Below are 11,803 nucleotides of genomic sequence, written 5' to 3' on the forward strand. Positions count from 1 at the left end.
GAGGAGAACCCGTGTTCTTTTAATGATAGCCACTCCAATTCACGTATCATGTCTGTGGCACTATCTCACCTTCTTCGCGATAATACAAAACGAGCCGCCCTTCTTTGTACTTTTTCGATGTCATTCGTCAGTGCCATCTGATGTGGATCCCACATCGCTCGGCAATACCCCAGAATAGGGTGGACAAGCGTGGTGTAAGCAGTCTCCTTAGTAGACCTTTAAGTGTTCTGCCAATGAATCGCAATCTTTGGTTGGCTCTACCCACAACATTATCTATCTGTTCGTTCCAATTTAGGGCATTTGTAATTGTAATCCGTAAGTATTTAGTTGACTTTACCGATTTCAAATTTGTGTGACTTAACGCGTAATCGAAATTTAGTGGATTTCTTTTAGTACTCATGTGAATAACTTCACACTTTTCTTTATTTAGGGTCAATTGCCAGTTTTCGCACCATACAGATAATACATCTAAATCATTTTGCAATTCGTTTAGGTCATCTGATGTCTTTGCAAGACGGTAAATGACAGCATCATCTACAAACAATTTAAAAAGGCTACTGAGATTGTCTTCTATGTCGTTAATATAGATCAGGAACAATGGAGGGCCTATAACACTTCCTTGGGGAACGCCGGATATTATTTCTGTTTTACTCGATGGCTTTCCGTCTATTACTACGAACTGTGACCTTTCTGACAGGAAATCACGAATCCAGTCGCACAACTGAGGCGATATTCGGTACGCAGCTTGCTTAGAAGACGCTTGTGAGGAACAGTGTCGAAAGCCTTCTGGAAATCTAAAAATATGGAATCAATTTGACATCCCCTGTCGGTAACACTCATTTCTTCATGAGTATAAAGAGATAGATGTGTTTCACAAGAACGTTATTTTCTGAATCCGTGCTGACTGTGTCAATACATCGTATTCTTCGGGTTACTGCATAATGTTCGAATACCGTATATGTTCCAAAACTCTACCGCAAATCGACGTTAGTGATATAGGGGTTGTAAGTCAACGGAATACTCCTACTTCCCTTTTTGGGTATTGATGTAACTTAAGCAATTTTCCGGTCTTTAGGTACGAATCTTTCAGTGAGCGAGCTGTTGTATATAATTGCTAAATATGGAGCTATTTTATCAGCATATTGATTTTATTAAGCGATTTAAGCTGTTTTGAGGCACCGAGGATACTGTTTGTATGTTTCTCATCTTAGCAGTTGTTCTTGATTGGAATTCAGGAATATTTACTTCGTCTTCTTTGGTGAAAGAGTTTCGGAAAACCGTGTTGAGAAACTCTGCTTTAGTGGCACTGTCATCAGTGACTTCACCGTTGTTATTGCGCAGTGAAGGTATTGATTGCGTCTTGCCACTGGTGTGCTTTATGTATGACCAGAATGTCTTTGAGTTTTCTGCCAGATTTCGAGACAGAGTTTCGTTGTGGAAATTGTTGAAAGCATCTCGCGCTGAAGTACGCAATATATTTCGAACTTCTGCAAAAATTTGTCAGTCTTGGGGATTTTGCGTTCTTTTAAATTTGGCATGCTTTTCTCGCTGCTTCTGCAGCAGCGATCTGACCAGTTTTGTGTACCATGAGGGATCAGTACCATCAATTATTAATTTATGTGGTATATATCTCTCAATTTCTGTGGATACTATCTCTCTGAAATCATTCCACAACTTTTCTACACTTACATGGTTGGTTGTTTGGGGAAGGAGACCAGACAGCGAGGTCATCGGTCTCATGGGATTAAGGAAAGACGGGGAAGGAAGTCGGCCGTGCCCTTTCACAGGAACCATCCCGGCATTTGCCTGGAGCGATTTAGGGAAATCACGGAAAACCTAAATCAGGCCCGCATCTCGTGGTCGTGCGGTAGCGTTCTCGCTTCCCACGCCCGGGTTCCCGGGTTCGATTCCCGGCGGGGTCAGGGATTTTCTCTGCCTCGTGATGGCTGTCCTTAGGTTAGTTAGGTTTAAGTAGTTCCAAGTTCTAGGGGACTGATGACCATAGATGTTAAGTCCCATAGTGCTCAGAGCCATTTGAACCATTTTGAACCTAAATCAAGATGGCCGGACGCGGGATTGAACCGTCGTCCTCCCGAATGCGAGTCCAGTGTGCTAGCCACTGCGCCACCTCGCTCGGTCTACACTTACATGATTAGATCGGAAGGAGTGAAGACTGTCGTTTAAAACGGCGTTATGAACATTTTTATCAGCTTTTTTGAACAGATATACTTTGCGTTTCTTTTTGATTGTTGTAGGTGTTACGGCATTCAGCCTAGCAGCAACTGCCTTGTGGTCGCTAATCCCTGTATTCGTCACGATACTCACTATTTGTCCATGTTTATTTGTTGCTAAGAGTTCAAGTATGCTTTTGCAACCATTTACGCTTCGAGTGGGCTCATGAACTAATTGTTCAAAATAATTTTCTGAGAAAGCATGCAGTACAATACACGGTCAAATTAGCATGTCCTATAGGCCGTCGCCCTCGAATCTTTCCATTCTTTTGCTTAGTCACTTCATAGATTTTTATTTATTGCTTTATTTGTTCACTGAGTTGTTAAGACCCTCACTGACCTGTATATTTCAGTTTCTACAGTTTTCGGTTTTTCATCTGTCTCCTCTTCCACTTCCTTGAAGTGCTATATTCCAATCGTGAACTTCAAAAACGTTTTCCGCAACTCTAGCCCAATGCATCACATCAGTAGGTTTGTCCGCCTATACTAGATTCGTTTCTGTTTCCTCCAACGTTATCAGCAGCGAACTGCAATCTGATGATCAGTAGATCTTTATTCTCGTAGCTGATGTCCTTCCTGCTTTTGGTACCATATGTTTTAATTAGCTAGTTCTTTCAATTCTGAAGTTACAAGTTTTGGTTTCTTTCAGCCATAACAGCTATGCCAGATATGAACAGCAACAAACGTATTTGTTTCCATGAAAGCTTTATCCGTGCCATGAAATGTCTTCTTTCATGCAGTTCTTTTTTATCCAAGCCCATATTTCTCGAATCTTACACTTTGTTTGTGTGGATATTGTAAAATATTTACTAGTGTAAGTTCATTATTCTTATTACCAACATAACTGCACTTTGCGTTATCGTAGGTGTACTGTGGAGTTATAATTGGTATGAAGGTGTTTCTATTGTCTTTGATTTTGTTTTCCATTTCCAAACTTAAATTTAGAATTGATTCGCCATGTTCCACAGTAATCGCATGCATTCAGATGGCATACAGTAAAAACAATACGTGCAGTAATTAGTTAAACGACGTGATATTGGGGACAAACGCACTTCTTTCTCAAATAACTTTGTCCAATCAAAGAATAGAGCCCTCATACGTGAAAATGATGTGTAACTATATGTTTAAAAGAAATTATTATGATTACATGAATAATTAATACATCGGAAACGCATGAGACAATCTTTCGTCTGCTCTGAAGACATAATTTGCTTGACTGACATTTATAGCTGAACTCGGGAAACTAAACTGTGCGATACAGATGTCTAAATATCGTGAGAGTCACCCTGTCGTTACAAACAAAATGATTCGTTAACAACAGTGCAATTGCATTGCCCAAAACCGAGTTTTTTAACAGTGGTGGGGAAGCTCCGAAAGTCAGGAGGTATTATAGGAGGAGCATTCAATGAGCAATGCACTTTCTTTTTGAAAGCAGGTTGGTTTTATTCAGGATTCCAATACACCATATTACTTCCCACTCTTTTGGCTACAGGACTTTATTTTTCAACATAATCTCTATTCTATGCGATGACCTCCGGCACATTGTTGGGACGGTCTGTATGCCCGCATGGTACCACTCTACTGGTCGGCGTCGGAGCCAATGCCTCGCTGCATCAATAGCCTCCCGGTTATCAACGTACCGCTTCCGAGGAGTGCATCCTTCATTCGGTCAAACAGATGGAAGTGTGAAGGTGCAAATTCCAGGCTGTAGGCTGTATGAAGAGAATCAGTCCAATGAAGTTTTGTGAGCTCCTCTCGGGGGACAGACTTATGTGAGGCCTTGCGTTGTCATGAAGAAGTTTTGTTCAGCTTTGAAGTTTTTCTTCGGAAGAGGGCTGGTATGGCGTCACTCCATGGAATGCCGTTTTGTTTCCGGTTCGAAGTGATGAACTCATGTTTCATCGCCTATGACGATGTTCGACAAAAATCTGTCACGATCTGCCTTGTAATGCGCAAGCAACTCCGCACAGACGGTCCTTCGCTGTTCTCTATAGACTTCTGTTAGTCGGCGGGGAAACTAGAGGGCGGACACCTTCCAATACCGCAAATGATGGGCGAGTGCGTCAGCACTACCGACTGAGACGTCCAGTAGTGCAGCGACGTGTTTAATTGTGATCCGTCGATCACCTCGTTTGAGAGTGTCCGCACGTTCCAAAATTGGAGGAGTCACAGCCGCCTGCCCGCCGGCACCTTGTTTTGCCCAACGACTCGCCGTGCTTTTGTTCACTGGCGTGGACTTTCTGCAGACGCCTATAAACATCTGTGGTGCACTGGTTTCCACCATCATAAACTCAATGACAGCTCTCTGCATGGAACGACTCTTCGTTACAAACGCAATTTGAAGGTTACGTGTAGCGTCGCCACCTACTGCAACTTCATGGAACTGTAATGGATGAAGCAGAAATATTCCACGATGTCGCACAACAAATTCGACATTTTTTGAAATGAAATTGATCGAAAGAAAATTGTGTTGCATTAGTTACTGAAAGCCGCTCAAATGACAACAGACGTGGAAACTTAGTGACCAAGTAAAATCGAGTAAGATGTAATTAGTCTCTTGATTATGTGTGGCCAACGAAACGCGTATATTGAAAGACAACATATTCTGAACAGGAGTTTTGGATGCACCGAAGCCTAATACGTCCAACATATACATTCGGCTCCTAGACGCCAATACAGATCACAAACTCTTTAAGATATCTATATCTGTTTGGGAAATGACTAGCGCGCCACGTGTCGATAAAGCTATTATCACGTACTGTAGGCGTCTGTGTTTTGTTAGATAGGGTGGTTATTACAGAGATTCTGATAATGAAATTACTTGGCCCCTGACTCTCATATGAAGTGAATAAAAGGCAAAAGGACAAACCAGGCAGCACGGACTACCGTGCCAGCTATCACGTCCGCCGTTAAGTTCATTCGACTTATGCCATGCAACACAGAAAGAACGGCTGCGTTCTTCAAGACCTCGCCACTCACAACAAAGGAACTCTATTTCAGAGATGGCTTCATGCGAACATCTGCAGAGCTCTCTGATAAAATATTGCTCTCCACTTATCCAAATTGAGGTGAGTCCGTCATTTACTTTCACATATCTACAAAAGGACCTAAACAAGAAACAGCAAGTCCTTCATTTTATTACCTAAGATAAACATTGCCTATACCGAACGATTCATACGGGTCCCTGAACAGCCTTGTCACAAGAAGTTGTTCTCGACGCGGAAAACAGTGATCGGTGTTTGGGCAACTGATATTCCACACTTGGACCAGAAGTTGATTGATAAGAGCTTAAGGATATTTTGTTTACATTAACATTCTCCACAGACGGATTCAGTCTCATACTTCACATTTAGTAGAAAGTAAATATTGCATACTGACTCTCTGATCTGCGTATGGTGTACTATGTAGTGTAAAGGACTTGCGTGGTTATACAGGTTACGAGATGCAAGTGGAAGCCGGTATTTTAACGCGGAAGAGGCTACTGCGTGAAGTATCGATATACCTTCATGGAGGCCGATTTTGTAAAGTATCTATTTGATGCCACCCTCTACTAAATATAAACAAACCGGCTAATGAAATGACAGAACGACCGTCCTGTTCTTCTCCCGTGCGAGTGAATTTACGCTTGTGCCCTTCGAAATTGTGTGGGTACTGACGTGACTATCGGTTTTGTAAACAACTGAAAGATTTGAAGTTACAGGTTTCATTAACATGGGAGTCGTATTCCGCATCCGAGCATCCTACCAATTTAGGAGACTTATTTCTATGTTGTATATTAATCTACACGTACTATAAATCAAAGTTCAAATGATTCATATGGCTCTGAGCACTATGATACTTAGCTTCTGAGGTCATCAGTCCCCTAGAACTTAGAACTACTTAAACCTAACTAACCTAATGACATAACACACATCCATGCCTGAGGTTGGATTCGAACCTGCGACCGTAGCGGTCGCGCGGTTCCAGACTGAAGCGCCTAGAACCGCTCGGTACTCTGGCCGGCATGGCAGGCCATCCTGGGTTTACGTTTCAGCTACATGATGCCCGCCCGCACATGCAGAGAGTTTCTACGGATTGTCTTCGTGCTCGTCAAACACTACCTTCGTCAGCACCGTCGCCGGACCTCTCGCCAATTGAGAACGTTTGGAGCATTAGGGACGGAGTCCTCCAATCATGTCGAGATTTTGACGAGGTGACGGGCCAGGTAGATAGAATTTGGCACGATGTCCTTCAGGAGGACATCCAACAACTCTGTCAACCAGTGTTAAGCCGAATAACTGCTTGCATAAACGCCGGAGGTGGACCAAGGGGTCATTGACTTACTCAGTTTCCGAAGATCTTTCTCTTGAATAAATCATCAAACTGTAATCATTTGTTTGTCTCTACAAGTACAACACATCTATTGCTTTTCATCTTTTTCGGGTAACTTAGCGGGGCGTCGTCTTTCCTTTTTCTTAGAGTGTATTTTCATAGACCGCGGCGCGTGTTTTTGCACTGTCCTGCATGAAACAGCCATAGTTATTTCACAACTCTACCAACGTTAATATTTGCTGGAAAAAGCTCACTAAAATTATTTGTGTTGCACAAACTCCACGCCCTGTGAGAGGATCGTGATGTAACTGGTGGTGTCCGTGAGAATTCCAACATCGATCGTTCTGCAGTTTTCCGTGCACCGAAAGATACAGCCGTGCTCCACCAGAAAGGAAAGAGCACTTCACGATCAGGTTTAGTATCATGCGCAGAATGCAAGAGCCGGATGCGGTGCCGACGTCGAACAGAAGTATGTGAATTTGTGAGTTGACGCTCTTCCGTTATTTGGCGAGGTTTCAACTTCAGTTTGTGCAGAGCCCTGTGAGAAGATGCTACTGACACATCAATCCGAAATACTAAATTGTTCAGCGGTGTTCTCTGACTTCTTATGAACACCCCTCCTACGTTGTTCCTTTTTACGCTGTTAAACATTTCCTTTTCTAAATCTTTTTATGTTTAACACGAATCCTTGAAAATCCTTTACTAACCTATTTATCGTTAAATCAGTGGGAACGCTGTATACCGGGAAATTATCGAATGAAATCAAGACGATATTCCACATCGTCTCTATTTTTCCTTAATTCAGCAAAAGAACCACTTGTTTCCCTTCACGTACAGCTTAATGCACACAAATTAGACAGCAACGAATAAAAAACGTATACTCGACAGCAAATCAAACGAGACACAACACACACACACACACACACACACACACAGACACACACATACACACACAACCCCTCACCCTCTTCCCCCAAACTGTTAACCGATACGTCACCTGCCAGGCTGACCGAGCAACTGACCGCAGCGTCATGCATTGATCACAGCCTACGCAGGTAGTATGGGATTTTGCTCGCTACGCAACGCAGTGCACAGCGCTTAAGTACTTAAGCAGTGCTTGAAACGCCCTGTACTTGCAGACGTAGAGCTATAAGATTTATTCTCTGCCAAACTGTTATTAATGGTTTAAACGAAAGCGATGTGAAAGATTAGTACTTTTTTTATATACACAATATGATAAAAGGCATCCAGAACCCCTATGTAATGCGGAATCGACCGATAAATGTCACAAGAGGCGGACCTACATCTGTATCTACATCTACATCTACATGGAGACTGTACAAATCACACTTGAGTGCCTGGCAGAGGGTTCATCGAACAATCTTCACGACAATTCTCTATTATTGCGTTCTCGAACAGCGCGCGGAAAAAACGAACACCTATATCATTACAAGCGTGCTCTAATTTCCCTTATTCTATTATGATGATCTTTTCTCCCCATGTAGTTTGGCGGCAATAAAATATTTTCGCATTCAGAGGAGAAAGCTGGTGACTGAAATTTAGTGTAAAGATTACACCGCAACGAAAAACGCCTTTGTTTTAATGATGTCCATCCCAAATCCTGTATCATGTCAGTGACAGTCTATCTTCTATTTCGCTATAATACAAAACGTGGTGCTTTTCTTTGAACTTTCTCGATGTACTCCGTTAATAGTATCTGGTAATGATTCCAGGCCGCATTGCAGTACTTCAAAAGAGGATTGACAAGCGAAGTGTATAGTCTCTTTAGTAGATCTGTTACATTTTCTAAGTGTTCTGCTAATAAAACGCAGTCTTTGGTTTGCCTTCTCTACAACACTTTCTATGTGTGCTTTCCAATTAAAATTGTTCCTAATTGTAATTCCTTGGTATTCAGTTCAATTTACAGCTTTTACATCAGACTGATTTATCGTGTAGCCGATTTTAAAGGATTTCTTTAGCACTCATGTGGATGACGTCACATTTTTCATTATTTGAGCCGGCCGGTGTGGCCGTGCGGTTAAAGGCGCTTCAGTCTGGAACCGCGTGACCGCTACGGTCGCAGGTTCGAATCCTGCCTCGGGCATGGATGTGTGTGATGTCCTTAGGTTAGTTAGGTTTAATTAGTTCTGAGTTCTAGGCGACTGATGACTTCAGAAGTTGAGTCGCATAGTGCTCAGAGCCATTCATTATTTGGGTTCAATTGCAAATTTTTTCACCATTCAGATATCTTTTGTAAATCGTTTTGCAGCTGCTTTTGATCTTCTGGTGAGTTTACTCGACGATAAACGACAGCATCATCTGCAAACAAATCATGGCGGTTGCTCATATTGTCTCCTAGATAGTTTATAGAGATAAGGAACAGAAGAAGGGCTATAACACTACCATGGGGAACGCCAGAAATCCCTTCTGTTTTACACGATGACTTTCCGTCAGTTACCACTAACTGTGACCTCTCTGACAGAAAATCACGAATCCAGTCACATAACTGGGACGATTTCCACAAGTACCAGTTTCACTACAAGCCTCTTGTGTGGTACAGTATGAAAGGCCTTTTTGAAATCTAGAAATACGGAATCAATTTGAAATCTCTTGTCAATAACACTCAACACTTCATGTGAGTAAAGAGCTAGTTGTGTTTCACAAGAACGATGTTTTCTAAATCCGTGTTGACTGTGAGACAATAGATTGTGGCCTTCGAGCTCACTCATAATGTTCGAACACAATATATGTTCCAAAATCCTGTTGCATATCGACGTTAATGATATGGGCCTGTAATTTAGTGGATTACTCCTACTACTTTTCTTGGTTATTGGTATGACTTGTGCAACTTTCCAGTCTTTGGGCACGTATCTTTCGTCGAGCGAGCGGTTGTACATGATTGTTAAGTATGGAGCTATTGCATCAGCGTACTCTGAAAGGAATCTAATTGGTATAGGGTCTGTACCAGAAGACTTGCTTTTATTAAGTGCTTTAAGTTACTTCACTACTTTAGCCGGCCGAAGTGGCCGTGCGGTTAAAGGCGCTGCAGTCTGGAACCGCAAGACCACTACGGTCGCAGGTTCGAATCCTGCCTCGGGCATGGATGTTTGTGATGTCCTTAGGTTAGTTAGGTTTAACTAGTTCTAAGTTCTAGGGGACTAATAACCTCAGCAGTTGAGTCCCATAGTGCTCAGAGCCATTTGAACTTCACTACTTCGAGGATATCTACTTCTAAGGTACTCTGCTGGAAGCTGTTCTTGATTCAGATTTTGGAATATTTATCTCGTCTACTTTGGTAAAGGAATTTCAAAAGGCTGCGTTTAGTAACTCTGCTTTCGCAGCACTGTCGTCGATAGTATTTCCACTGCTATTGCGCAGAGAAGGCATTGACTGTGTCTTGCCGCTAGCATACTTTACATACGGCCAGAATCTATTTGGATTTTCTGCCATGTTACTAGATAAAGTTTCGTTGTGGGAGCTATTAAAAGCATCTCGCATTGAACTCCGCGCTAAATTTCGAGCTTCTATAAAAGATCGCCAATCTTGGAGATTTTGCGTTTCTTTAAATTTGGCATGATTTTCTCGTTGCTTCTGCAACAGTGTTATGACCCATTTTTTGTACCAAGGGGGATCAGCTCCGTCGATTGTTAATTTTTTGGCATAAATCTCTCAGTTGCTGCCGATAATATTTCTTTGAATTCAAGCCACATCTGGTCTACACTTACATTTGGAAGGAGAGGAGATTGTCTCTCAGGAAGGCGTCAAATAAATTTTTATCTGATTTTTTGAATAGGTTTATTTTTCGTATATTTTAGGAGGATTTAGGGGTTACAATATTCAGTATAGCTACGACAACCCTGTGTTCACTAATCCCTGTGTCCGTTTTGATGGTTGTTGTTAGCTCAGGATTATTTGTTGCTAAGAGGTCAAGTGTGTTTTCACGACCTTTTACTATTCGCGTGGGCTCATGAACTAACTGCTCGAAACATTTTTCAGAGGGTAAATTAACGTCACCACCAACTATAGCTGTATGAGTCGAGTACTTGTTTGAAATTAAACTCAAGTTTTCTTTGAACCTTTCAGCAATTGTATCATCTGAGTTGAGATGTCGGTGAAAGGATTATAATAATTCTGGAATCGAGACCCGACCTGCCTTACTGGAACACCCTGGGCTGAATCAGAACTTAGACTTCACTCCAGATTCCTGCATGCAACATAACTACCTCCTCTGGTTTCGGCTCTTGAGGAAGAATGGGCTGCCATTCTTGCACAGACATTCAGATAACTCACTGAAAGTGTCCACAGTTGTGTACTGAGTCGCACTGTTGGTTCGAATGAGAAATACGTACCTCGTTCCCAGTCTCGTCTCTCTCCACCCCATCTCTTCAGTATTCGCATTTCCTATGAACATTCATTTGTGGTCAGTACTGTCAGTTAACTATAAACCGTACAGCGTGTCCGCGATATAATTAGAAGACAGAATCAGGAAAAATTTTGGTTTAGCGCTCTATTGGCATCAAGGCCATTAGAGACGGAAGATTAAGGTTTAATGCCCCGCCAATGACGAGATCGTTAGGGTAGGATCACAAGCTCGGGTTGGGGATGGATGGGAAAGGAAATCGGCCTTGCCCTTTCGAAAGAGCTATTCGTTTTAAACGATTTAGGGAAATCACAGAAAAATTAAATCTGGATTGCTGTCCCCGCGAAAATCATCCCAGTATCTTACCAACTGCGCCATCTCGCTCGGTATGATATGTACTAGTAGGGCGAAGGAAATCTTCCGCTGCCTTCTTGGAGGATTCTTTCGTCGTTTCCCCGTTTTAGGAAACCTCGATAGTTACTCACGAATTGGAATACCGCTTCTTCCAAATTCGAGTCCAGTGTCTTATTAATCACAGCGCCGCTTCACTCATTCATAATATGTGTGGAATCAAGGCGAAGCAGTCACGTGGTTTTAAATGCGACGCTCGGCGGCAGAAAGGACGCCATTCTGTAGTCCGGCTGTCAGGACTGTTAACCGTGTATACGAGCGTGTCTGGCAGCCTTTGTGATAAGGGTCCGGGCCGCTACATTGGGGAGGTCAGTGTCAGAGGTCAGAGATACGCCGGCGGCCGACTCGCTGCCGCCAACCGCCAGTGGCAGGAGGCGGCGGCGGCAGCTGCCGCGGCGGAGACGCCGATATGCGAAAACCGAGGAAAACCCTCAGGACCCGCAGAATCGTCTTCAGAATGCTGTTCTACTGTTAACATTATTGCGGATCA

The sequence above is a fragment of the Schistocerca americana genome, chromosome 2 (genome assembly GCF_021461395.2).
Source record: "Schistocerca americana isolate TAMUIC-IGC-003095 chromosome 2, iqSchAmer2.1, whole genome shotgun sequence".
NCBI classification, from domain to species: domain Eukaryota; kingdom Metazoa; phylum Arthropoda; class Insecta; order Orthoptera; family Acrididae; genus Schistocerca; species Schistocerca americana.